Source organism: Pelecanus crispus, chromosome 1 (assembly GCF_030463565.1).
Source record: "Pelecanus crispus isolate bPelCri1 chromosome 1, bPelCri1.pri, whole genome shotgun sequence".
Classification (NCBI taxonomy): Eukaryota; Metazoa; Chordata; class Aves; order Pelecaniformes; family Pelecanidae; genus Pelecanus; species Pelecanus crispus.
In genome coordinates, this window is record NC_134643.1 from 227,343,994 (window position 1) to 227,357,120 (window position 13,127).

Consider the following 13,127-nt stretch of genomic DNA (forward strand, 5'->3'; position numbering starts at 1 on the left):
GCTGGCTGAGCTGCCCCTTTCAGAGCACCAGGCTGTCATTATGGAGCCTCCACCCTGTCCCAAGGCAATCTACCTCCTGATTAACCACCCTTGTCATTGTGTAAATAGTCCTCCCTGCAAGCCAAACCCCTGTGACTTTGTCATGTCTGCAGAGTCATACCAAACCATTTGTTCCTTTCTGCCCCCAGATCAGTGCCTTCAGTCTTCCTCATGGGCTGGCCTCCTCGCCTGGGCAATGTCAGCCCAGCCTTTGCCTTATCCCAGTAGCTGAGTGGTCAAGAAGGAGGGAGCAGGGTGAAAAGGAGGAGAAAAAGAGAAACCATGACCTTGCAGGTGAGGGAGCAGCAGCCCCATCTCATGGGAGAAAACATGCTGCAGTGATGCTGTGAGCAGCACTCATGCTGGGGATGGATGAAGGCAGAGGAAACCACCAACTTCAGTGCAGCCATTTGGCAGGGTCAGTGTCCATCCATGCAGAGGAGAGCTACAAGGTCAGGATGAGGACTGGAGCTTGGGATGCCCTCGCCATCTGTTTGCAGGTCCCAGCAAACTGGGAGATGCTGCAGACTGCAGTGATGTGCTGGAGAGCTTTGGGAGTAAGAAAAAAATTGGGGTTTCTCTTTGGTTTTTTGCTTCCCACCCACCCCCTACAGCTCCAAAAGCTGCTTTAGTAAGTGTACTGAGAGCTTCCCCCAGCTGTCCTAGGTGCTGCTATGGAGAATCCAAATGGCAAGGATCAGCGCCGTGAAAGGGAGCTGGGTGCTTTTTTTTGGCAAGCATGAGAGAGTTATGGGAAAATTGTACCTGGGTTTTTCTTTTTCACCAGAGGAAGGAAATGGCCGATCTCTTCCAGGGTCTCTCAGGTACTGTCATTGGGAGGTGCCAAGCAGTAAAACCAGCGAGAACACATGGGTGCTGCTGTGCGTGCTGCAAAGCATCATGTCAGTCAGATGCTGGGAAGGGACCGGTGTCTGCAGGAGGAAAGACCTACTCCATGCAAAAATAAAGGTGGATGCAAGGCAAATGTGAGTGTTTAACGTGCAGACTCTGGGCCTCATGGCTGGGAAGCTGCCAGAAGTCTCTCCTGTATTTTTCCAAGGGTCTGTAAAATAGATGTCTGAAGACACGTCCATTTGTGCCTGCTGAAATTGCTAAGCTGCTCCGATCTGCCAACAAGAGGTCAGAAGCTGGGGACCTAACCATGGAGACGTGAGCGCTCAGCAGTGTTACGCTGTGCAGTATCCACAGGCATGTTGTTGTGTGAGCACATGAAGGAGCAGTTTATCTCATGCTTGAATGTTTTGCTAAATCCAGTGAGTCAGACTGGGCAAGGCGTGGGGAAGAGCAATTGTTGCTGTAATCAGCTTGTGGACAGTAGTGAGCAGCTTCCTGAGGTACAGGGCAGTTCCCTTGGAGGTTAATGCAGATGATGCATGTCAGCTGCTGACAAATCTGGTGGCTGTTTCCATAGAATTGTAGAATAGAATCATAGAATTGTTTAGGTTGGAAAAGACCTTTAAGATCATTGAGTCCAACTGTTAACCTACATTGCCAAGTCCACCACTAAACCATGTCCCTAAGCACCACATCTACACATTTTTTAAATACCTCCAGGGATGGGGACTCCACCACCTCTCTGGGCAGCCTGCTCCAATGCTTGACTACCCTTTCCATGAAGAAATTTTTCCCAATACCCAATCTAAACCTCCCCTGATGCAACTTGAAGCCATTTCATCTCATCCTATCGCTTGTTCCTTGGGAGAAGAGCCCAACACCCCCTCCCTGCCCCCTCCTGTCAGGAGCTGCAGAGCGATCAGGTCTCCCCTCAGCCTCCTCTTCTCCAGGCTGAACACCCCCAGCTCCCTCAGCCGCTCCCCACCAGCCCTGTGCTCCAGACACTTCCCCAGCTCCGTTGCCCTTCTCTGGACACGCTCCAGCCCCTCAATGTCCTTCCTGTAGTGAGGGGCCCAAAACTGGACACAGCATTCCAGGTGCTGCCTCCCCAGTGCCGAGTACAGGGGGACAATCACCTCCCTGCTCCTGCTGGCCACACTATTCCTGATACAATTTTGAACCAATTGCCTCACAGGCGAAATCCACAACTGGGTTAAACTACAAGCACTTCACTCATTTCAGCCAAGCAGTGCCGACTGAAACCATGGCTGAGTTACCCAGCCCCAAACAGCCCGTGCATCTCCTGCCAGGGACAGACATGATGACAATTTGTGCATCTGGCACCAATGGGGCTTCCCAGCCCTCCTGGAGGTGGCCTTTCACTCAAGAATAGGGCGCAGCTAATGCATTGCAGTCCTGAAAGGTCTGTGTGATGCCGGGTAATGAAATTCGTAGGAATTTTAGTTTGTATTTATCCTAAAAACATCTCACCCACTTTATGGAGTAATGTGGCCAGGTACCTTGCTGTCCCTTGATTTAGGTTTGTGATATGAAATGTACTACCTTGAGGCTCGCATGCATTTGCCATGCCTAAAACTGGCTATTCTCCAGCTGTCTCTGAGTCACAGCAATTTGCCGGCTTCATTTAATAATTGACAGGACCACACATCTTCCTAACGTTTGCTGTGTGGTTTTCTATGTTTGACTTTCCATCGATGGTGCCAAAATAAATAATGTGCATACCAATTTTTCTACAAGTGCTTTCCATCTGTCGTTCCGTTTCTCTTATCTGCATTTGCTCAGCCCTGTACCTACATACTGCATTTGCTGTCACAAAATTCCCCTTTGCCAGCAAACAGTGTAAGTCGTCAACTTCTATTACACCAACACTTTCACAGACTGGTAAGTACAGTAGCTCTGATGACACTACACAGGGATGTGGAAATAAATGATGTCCAGACACTGCCTTGCTTGCTGCTTATTCTCCAGCATTTGTGTTTTGCACCAATCTCCTATTTTAGTTGGGTGTGTAACTTTCCTGCTGAAATAGTTAACCACGCCCAGCCCTTGCAATGGGTTCAACTGGTTTTGTATTAACAGATTTCACAGGGGTTTGCTTCCAAGAAAGGGGGAAAGCTCTCTGCAGCAGCACAGCTTTCTTACTGGTAAAACGTCATCTGCTCTGCAAGACATAAAAAGCAGGCCCTAACTATGAAGCTAAAGGAGTCTGTAGACAAGCCCTGAAACTAGGTCAGATCTGGGATACTCTGCTGCATACCACTGAGGTATTTGGGGGATTTCTCTTTTTATTATTTTTAGTAAAAAACATCCAGTTCCTCTGCTTATGCATCGTGGGATTTCACCATTATGAGGTCCTGTTAAGTTCCAGGGAACTTTGTAGTAAATCAACATCAATGGGGTGACTCTGAGAAGCATTACGTGTTCATTAGGAAGTTTGTTTTACCTTTGGAATTGGACATGGACTAATGTTCTGACCTAGCTTAAGACCACAAAATCCTCTGTTTACGCCTCCATACCCGTATGTTTGCATGTTGCTGGACAGAGCAGCTTTTAGCTCCGTGCAGACAAATTTCATACATTAATCTCAACCTTGAAAATGAAGCAGATCATGGTTGAGGCCAAAATGGATTGGACATTTTAAGTACACAAACTGGGACATTGTAAAAGGGCATACGGCTTTTCAAAGTGCTGAGGAATAACTTCAAAAATCCATCTTCTGGGTTTCCCTAGATTCAGCACTGCATTCAGTTTCCCAAATTTGGGACTACATGTGGGCCCGGGCTCCAAGCTTGCATGACAGTCAGAGGTGGTGAGTCGATGCAGTCCATGGAGCGCCTCTCTAAGGTGAGCTGAGATGGTCTGTAGGTTCAGACAAGGAAACTTCAAGCTAAATCCCACCCCCAAAACCACATCCTAGGTAGCAAACCCTTCATCTTAAATTTCACCTGGTAGGTGTGACCCATTGGAGGTGTTTATAGCTCTGCAGGTCATGCATGAATAAACCCTCAGCTTTTGACCCACAAGTGTCCTTCAGGAAACTCAAGTCTGTCAGTCAGGTGGTGAGCTATGCTGGGTGGGTTTAGGATTTGTAGAACAATCCTAGTCTCCAGCTGTGGGAGAAATGAGGCATCATGGTTGCTGAGGCTGACCTCGTCAGATAATGCAGTGGCCCAGCCAGCCCATGCCTGGGAACTACTGCCCACTGTCGCCACAGGATGGGTCTCCCATGTCCTCCTCCTCTTGGTTAAGTGCAGCGAGTCTTGTGGCTCTTGGCCCTACTGTTGTGTCTCTTCTGGAAGAGAGGGGGAGTTTATCCAGCCTCATTTAGAAACCCACGAACTCACTTCAGCGTGAGGGATAAACCAGACGACCTCTTCAAGTCCCTTTTGACCAAATTGTCTATGATTTCTAGGATTAGCACAGAACAGACAGCATAAAACTGTAGCATCATGGCTCTGATGGTCCTTAGGGCACTTGGTTAGGTATTCATCTCTGCTTCTATTGCAGGGTACTGCATTGCTGACTCTGGGCTACAGCGTCTAGAAACTATTGCCCAGCAACAGCAGCATCTTCAATCATCAGACATCCATCCTGATGGGCACCAGTGACATTTCTGTCCAGCCTCTGTGCTCTAATCTCCTTAGACTCGCTGGAGACTCTACATCCTCTGTATTGCAGAGGTGAAGAGAAGCTTCCTTGCACCCAGATATATTTTGCGTTTTGTGCAAGTCCTCACAGATCCAGTCCTACCTTTTCTGATACTGCCAGCCACACAGAGCCTGATTGGGTCTAATTCCATGGGAATTGCCCACTGCATTCCCCACATCTTCTTCCTCAAAGATGTTAGGTTGGCTGTGTGTCCCTATCACAGTGCTCTTCAGTGAATTAATCAAACTAATGATCTTGGAGAAATGCCTCATTCCTCCTAACCTTTTTAATGGAGAAAGTAGGAGCAGTGACTTTATCCAGAGATACCTGCGTTGTCCTCTCAGGCTAAATACCCTTTTAAAAACCTGAGGGCAGTGAAGACGGCCTCTCTAGGCACAAAGGCCAGCAACCTGTGGGACCTGAGGACAGTACCCTGTGGCTGGCCCTACAGTCCTTGTGGTGTCTCATCTTCTGGCCCCTGTGGTGATGCTGGACATCCCAGGACAAGGACCTCAGAGCCCTGAACCGGCACCGCTTCCATCTGCCTTCCCTGATTCGCCCCTTCCTCTTCTCCTGCAGGGACTCATGCTTGTGCACAGGCTGGGGAAATACCTCTGTGTGCCCAGGGCTGCCAACAGGAACACCAGGCAGCTCTGCAGACCTACAAAGCAGCCTGTCCAAAGAGTCATTGGTGACGAAATCGCTTCTCAAAGAAACTGGAAGATTGATGAATGCAAATTCTAATGGAAATTTTCCCTGCAATCCTTTGGATTACATCTCTGGTTACACTGGTATTTCTCCTTTGGCTGTTATTTTCTGTTGGCTCTGCTTCCATCCATCTCTCTGAGAAACCATTTGAGACATACAACCAGCCTGTGAAACCAACAAAAAAATTGTACGTACATGAGATTCTGACTTCACTCGATGTCAGAGTTACTCATATGTCAATTATCAAATCCCCTTGATTCTTCCCCCAGCCGCTTTTGAAAGCAAAGTCATCTGATAGCATTTACTCAATTGCCAGATTGAATTTTGACTGGTTTGATGATGTCACAGTGATTTATTTTGAAGAAATCGTTGCAGATTAGCAAAGTAACATTGTTACTGCCTCTCCTCACAGCTTTGCTCTCATTTCCTTGCCACTGTTACTGAGATGCCCCTTGCGATATCTTCTTAAAATCGTGATGTAAGTTTGACAGCTGCTCAGCTTTTTAAGAGACGATGTTAACCCACCTCACCAGGCACAGACTCCCCATCAACACAGACACCGGGAAGCAGTAAGAAAGGCTGGAGATGGGTGGTTGCGATTATTTGGCTTCTGTACCTGTGTATTTCAGCAGGGACGACACTGTGGTGCAGCCCAGAGCTCTGGTCTGTTACACACAGGCGTTATAGCAGACCAATAAGGTGAATGGACGTGTTTGGCCCGATCAGAATGAAACTACTTCAGCCTACAGAATAGAAAATATGTTGACGAGATCAAAACCCAAGGTCTTTTCAACCTTTTCAAAATGATGTTCTGGAATTTTGGTCTCTTTAAACCTTGCGAAATGGGGTGAAGACAAATGTGAAATTCCTGTAGCACGTGTGCACTATGATCATAGAATCATAGAATCATAGAATCGTTTAGGTTGGAAAAGCCCTTTAAGATCATCCAGTCCAACCATTAACCTACACTACCAAGTCTACTCTAAGCCAATCAAGGGTAGACTAGACTAAATGATCCGGCCACCTTGATCCAGATAGGGCTAGGCAACCTGGAAACCCTTTGGATTAATTAATTGGAACCATTCTTCTTTTTCCTTCTAAGAATAAAACCCTCCTGCAGAGCAGACCATGGCTGTCCCTGGCCCCAGCAAGCACCTGGATCCATTTGACCCCATTTTAGGAACTTGGGGGTGCACCTAAAAGTGGCTGGAAAGCTGCCTGGTGGAAAAGAACCTGGGGGTGTTGGTCAACAGCGGCTGAACATGAGCCAGCAGTGTGCCCAGGTGGCCAAGGCGGCCAACAGCATCCTGGCTCGTGTCAGGAATAGTGTGGCCAGCAGGAGCAGGGCAGGGATCGTCCCCCCGTACTCGGCATTGGGGAGGCTGCACCTGGAATGCTGTGTCCAGTTTTGGGCCCCTCACTACAGGAAGGACATTGGGGTGCTGGGGCGTGTCCAGAGAAGGGCAACGGAGCTGGGGAAGGGTCTGGAGCACAGGGCTGGTGGGGAGCGTCTGAGGGAGCTGGGGGTGTTCAGCCTGGAGAAGAGGAGGCTGAGGGGAGACCTGATCGCTCTCTACAACTCCCTGACAGAAGGGGGCAGTGAGGTGGGTGTTGGTCTCTTCTCCCAAGTAGTTAGCGATAGGACGAGAGGAAATGGGCTCAAGCTTTGCCAGGGGAGGTTTAGGTTGGAAATTAGGAAAAATTTCTTCACAGAAAGAGTGGTCAAGCATTGGACCAGGCTGCCCAGAGAGGTGGGGGAGGCCCCATCCCTGGAGGGGTTCAAAAACGGGCAGAGGTGGCACTTTGGGACATGGTTTAGTGGGCATGGGGGTGTTGGGTTGATGGTTGGACTGATGATCTTAGAAGTCCTTTCCAACCTTAGTGATTCCTAGTTTTTATTTTCATTAAAAGATAATCCAGCCACCAAGCCAGGAAACATGAAAATATGACTCTGCCCTTAATTGGTTCAGTGGTGGACTTGGTAGTGTTAGGTTACTGGTTGGACTGGATGATCTTAAAGGTCTTTTCCAACCTAAACAATTCTATGATTCTAAGTGTGCTTTCCATGCAGACTTTTTTTTTTGTTGTTTTTAGCAAAACAGTGGTCTCTCTACAGCTAATGCTATGCCCTCTCCTTCTGCTGGCCATTCCTGGCAGAGCCGTGCTGCTGATGGCGAGCAGAGGAGGTGGAAACCATGCTTGTAAGGACGTCCCTAAGGAATGATGCTTGTTCAACGGTTGCGGCATGCACCGCTGGGTTTGGGGGACAGGCACCGCTCTCATTGATATTGCACACTGGCAGTGAGTTTCAGAGCTTTGCTTCAACATTCCTTCCCCATCGCGGTAAATTTATTGCATCCCAGCTGTTATTTACAGCCTTCCGACAACATTATCCTGCTAGTGGAGGTTTGGAACATGCTGTACATGATGCTGCTTTGAGTTTGTGTTTTAGCAAATGATATGCAGGTCATGTTGACCTACGCTCACCTGTCAGTTGCCTCTGAATCACCTTTATCACTTAATAAGGGAAAATGAAATACAGGGCTTTGCAATGTTTGCAGATTTCTCTGGGATTGTTTGATTTTCCACCCCGCGCACTAAAAGCAGAGAGTCTGCTGCCTTTGCGACAGGACTCCCTGTCCTTTCTGCATTTTCTGAATCCCCTCATTGTATTATTTACCTGAGGTACCGAGTCAGGCATTAAGTACGTCAATGTTTGCCCATACAAGAGTTCATTCGCTTCTGCAGGATGGACCGCTGGTGACCGAGGGTCTCCTGTGTGTCACTCATGGCAGCACAGGAAATTGGTTGATGCCACTTCACTTTACCCAGTGTTTTTGTGATGATTTCAATTAAAGAAACTATTTTTCTGCTGAAGCAGTCCGGGTGGCTTGGCCTTTGAATGAGCTGCAGTTGTACAGGCTTAAAAGTGCTCCATATAGGTTTAAGTGCTCTGCTACCTGCAGAAGACCATGCTAGCGTGGCATTGCCTGCCTCTGTAATTTCTTCCGAGCTCTGTGTTGAGGTCACCCTGTTGTTCATAAAGTGGTGAAGTTAAAGTGGACCAGCTTTAGGATGGATAATAGAGCTGGAGGCTATGGTGATCTGGCAGAAGACTGATTTCTATTAGCAACCACTGAATGAAGGTTTCCACTTGAGAAATTTATGAGCAGCAAGGTGATGAACACTAAATACAGAAATGCAGCTGTATGACAGAACTTGGTAGAGTTTGGGAAGGTTTTACCCACAGCTACTGCATGGTGCTTTCCTGGCAGGGCACTCAGCACAGGACTAGAACCAGTGAGGGTTTCTGCAGTTTTGGAAGTTGCCCAGAAACCCTGCACAGAAATACATGAACAGAGTCACATCTGGGCTTCACCACCTCTTGCTCCTGCCTTTCACAGTTCAGACTGCAAAAAGTCTTGCAGCCAGCTTAGATACCTCAAACACAGAGTGCAGGAGACCCACTGTTGACACCAGGCACAGCAGCAAGGGCATGGGCAGAAGGGAGGGACCTCCTGTCCCCTTTCAAAGCTATTTAAACTTCCAGGGTTGAAGTGGTGACATTCACAGAGGTGTCTGCAGGAAACCCTGCTTCCAGGTCCAGACCCTGATCCAGGGGACTCGTCTCTCCTCCCCTCTTCCATGCACATGTACAGCTGCCCCTCACCTGTGTCCTGCCTCATGTAAGTTCCTCATGCACTTACTGCAACCCCAAACTGGAGCCTGACCAAAGCCTCCCTTCTCCAACTTCCCTTCTCCATCCTTCCCTAGGACTTACGGACATGGTTTAGTGGTGGACTTGGTAGTGTTCTGTTAACGGTTAGACTCAGTGATCTTAAGGGTCTTTTCCAACCTAAATGATTCTATGATTCTATGCTTCTATGACTTCCCACCACAATTAAAGCCTGGCCCCATGGCATGCTTCACCAGCATCTACCCACACCTTTCAGGCCAGGGTTGTAGTCCCAACCCCACCAGTTCCACCAGCTTCAACCACAACCCTCAACACACACACATGGCAGGGACCAGCAATGACTGCTGCCTGCAAGGAGCTGCTGGATCTTAGGTGCCTAACCCATCACACATCCCCTGGGTGGTTAGCTGGTGCTACAAGCTCATCCCTGGAGCTCAGCAGGAGAGGGATTCCCCCTAAGGATGAAGCCCAAGGGAAATCCCAAAGCAGAACAGCTGCCCGGCTCCAGGGTTACATGGTCCTTTGGAGAATCTGTCAGTAGAGCAGCTGGTCCATGTACAGGTCCTGCCGAGCTCTTCCTCAGTGCTATTTTTGAGCCTCAGTAGATGGCTGACTTGGAAAAACGTTGTGTCACTGCTGGTGATGTCAGAGCTGCTGGTGCCAATACAGTCAGCTGCTCCTTTGGTAGCAAGCAGGAAGGACAGCCTGCCAAGGAGAAGACATCCCTTCTGGGCTGCAATGTCTCCTTCCAGGCAGCTGGGATATTTTTGTCCAGCTCAACAGAGCTGATGCAGCCAAGGAAAACTGCATATGATCAAACAGCCTTTATTTTTTTGAAACTTTTTGAAGCAGGGGATGGGCAATGTGCCTGCCTTCCCCCCCTGCCCTAGATCTGCAAAGTCTGGAGCAACCCTGAGGGACACTGCTGGGCTGGTGGGAGGTGAAGCCTCCACAGAAGCAGCCTTTGAGTCTCAACTTTCAGTTCAGACCTGAGTATGGACACACAGACAGTGGAATCCCTCACTGGGAGAAAAGGAGGAAGCCAGAATTGGTGCCAATGTGTTGATTTCAGATAGCAATGGTGCTCCTGTTATCCTGGATCTTCTTAAACCCTTTCCTATTCTTTATTTATGAATCTCTAATAAGTATTACCTTCCTAAATGTTATGAGTGTGCTCATTTTGAACAGGGTCTTGTAAAGGCTTTTACATGGGAGGACAAAGCCCGGCCCACCTTTCCCTTCCCTCCTCGTCATCCCTTCTCACACTCCTATCAGTACTCACACACTGAACTCTGGCCTATACAGTAAATATGATTAGGACTGGCTTAGGCTCAAATTATAAACATTTCCAGCAAATAGACTGATGTGTGCCAAGTGGTGGCTGTGTTCCTCCTTAGCTGTGGTTCTGGGAAAGCAGGTTTTTTTTAAGATGGGAAAATAGATGAACAGATAGTCACACCCCTCCCTATCTATGTGCAATACGTATGCCTCTGGGACAAGGGTTTAAGCAGAAAACCAGCACGAATGACTTGGGAGCACAGTATGGAAACATCACGGCAGGAAGCTTGGCGCATGTGGATGAGACTTGAGACACAAATCAGAGAGAACCATAAGATTTTGAGCATATCTAGTACGAGATGAAATTATCTTACACTATATAATAGGTACAGGGGTGATTCAAGCAAGGTCCGTGTTGGGCATTTTGCAGTGGCTGCTGGAAGCCTGAGCCCTTTTTCTCATTCAGCTGCGGGTGTGCTGGATAACCCTGAGCAGACATTTTCATCTCCAAGCCATTCCCTTGTCCCAGCAGACCCTATGTAATGCCTCCCTCTGTGCCATGCATACAACCAGGCTGCCCGGCATGCTGGTCTTGAGAGAACCCTCAAGCATGACATTCATGCCAGAAATAAGTTATCATTTCAGCACATGCAAGATAGGTAATGAGGGGAAATTTTCTCTCTGGCAGTTCCTAAGGGTGATGCTGCAGTTTGCAAACCAGATCGTTGCTTCCAGACAACACAGGTTTGCTCAACACAGTTTGTCTGCAGCCTGTCAGTGCAGGGGGCTGAACGAGCAACGCTGGGAACTGCCTGATACGTAGAGTAAAATGGTGGCAGGGAGTCCCAAGGGAAAGGAACTAAATGTGCCAGGGTGCATGAAAGATGAGCATGTACGTGCAGCTGGGCTGAGCAGAGCAGGGAAAGAGATACCGTGTCATTTCCACAGATGGATGCATCCAAAAAGATTCAAGGTTATACCTTTTCTGGAGAGCTGTGGAAAAACAGGTGTGGAAGGCATCTGGGGAGTGTATCTCACTTGTGCCTTTGCCCTGAGACAGGATCAGCTCAGCTGAAACTGTTACTGAGAGACATTCAGGAAAGCCATCTGTAGTGGCGATTCCATGACCATACCAACCTGCTCCCCTGCTGCACTGTTGTCCTGGTTTCGGCTGGGATAGAGTTAATTTTCTTCCCAGTAGCAGGCACAGTGCTGTGGTTTGGATTTAGTAGGAGAAGAATGTTGCTAACACGCTGATGGTTTAGTTGCTGCTCAGCACTGCTTATGCTAGTCAAGGACTTTTCAGCTTCCCATGCTCTGCCAGGGGCACAAGAAACTGGGAGGGGGCACAGCCAGGAGAGTTGATCCCAACTGCCCCAAAGGGCCATTCCATACCATACGGCGTCATGGGCAGTATAGAAACTGGGGGGGTTGGTCGGGGAGCAGCAATCGCTGCTCGGGAACTGGCTGGGTATCGGTCAGCAGGTGGTGAGCAATTGCATTGGGCATCACTTGTTTTGTATATTATTATTATTATATTGTTATTCTTATCATTACTATTTTACCTTATTTCAATTATTAAACTGTTCTTATCTCAGCCCAGGAGTGTTTCTCACTCTTACTCCTCCGATTCTCTCCCCCATCCCATCGGGGTAGGGGCAGTGAGCGATGGCTGCGTGGTGCTGAGTTGCTGGCTGGGGCTGAACCACGACAGCTGTCCACCCCTTGCCTAACCTCAGGTTTCCTTCCTGCCAGCTCAGCCCGTGACGCTTTGTCTTAGCCCCACAGTTTGGTTATTCCCACCTCCACAGCATCTCTTTGCTCTGCTGCAGGACACTTTCCTCTCCCTACTGCCTCTGAGGTCATCTCCTGCTTTCACTCTGCACCGTCGCATCTCAGCTGCTCTAAACCCACCACACCACATTTGAGTTTTGTGCTTGGCATGGCCAACTGTGACACAACTTTCACTTTCCAACATAAAGATGTTGTTCTCTGGCTAAAGCTTGTTTGCTCTGAAGACTGTAAGAACTATTCTACTAGATGAAACTAAAGGTCCCTCCATCCTGCCATCCTGCCTTGAAGAGTAGCTATTAATGGCATTTAGGAAGGTAATTTATAGTTTATCCTTCCCTTGGCACATGTCCCAGCATCTAGCAATCAATGTAGAGGCTTTCTGAACAGGAGGCAGTACCTCATCCACAATGTTTAATAGAAGTCAATGAATCCCTGTCATGGTTTAGCCCCAGGCAGCAACTAAGCACCATGCAGCCACTCGCTCACTCCCCCTGCCCCGATGGGATGGGGGAGAGAATTGGAGGAGTAAGAGTGAGAAACACTCCTGGGGTGAGATAAGAACAGTTTAGTAATTGAAATAAAGTAAAATAGTAATGATAAGAATAACAATATAATAATAATTGTAATACTAATATACAAAGCAAGTGATGCCCAATGCAATTGCTCACCACCCGCCGACCCATGCCCAGACAGTTCCCAGCAGCGATCGCTGCTCCCCGGCCAACCCCCCCAGTTTCCATACTGCCCATGACGCCGTATGGTATGGAATGGCCCTTGGGCAGTTGGGATCAACTCTCCTGGCTGTGCCCCCTCCCAGTTTCTTGTGCCCCTGGCAGAGCAGGGGAAGCTGAAAAGTCCTTGACTAGCATAAGCAGCACTGAGCAACAACTAAACCATCAGCGTGTTATCAACATTCTTCTCCTACTAAATCCAAACCACAGCACTGTGCCTGCTACTGGGAAGAAAATTAACTCTATCCCAGCCGAAACCAGGACAATCCCTTACCTATGGATTTGTCTAATACTTGTTTGAACTTGTATATACTTTGGGTTCCCACAACATTCAGCAGTGATAAGTCTCATACTTT

The 13,127-nt window shown here is 48.3% G+C and overlaps 1 protein-coding gene across 1 annotated transcript in view; it reads right to left on the reverse strand.

The window, feature by feature from the left end:
• The window catches only part of LOC104035215 (olfactory receptor 51E2), a 36,288-nt gene that overhangs the window by 8,654 nt on the left and 14,507 nt on the right, over positions 1 to 13,127 (reverse strand). The window lies entirely within an intron of this gene.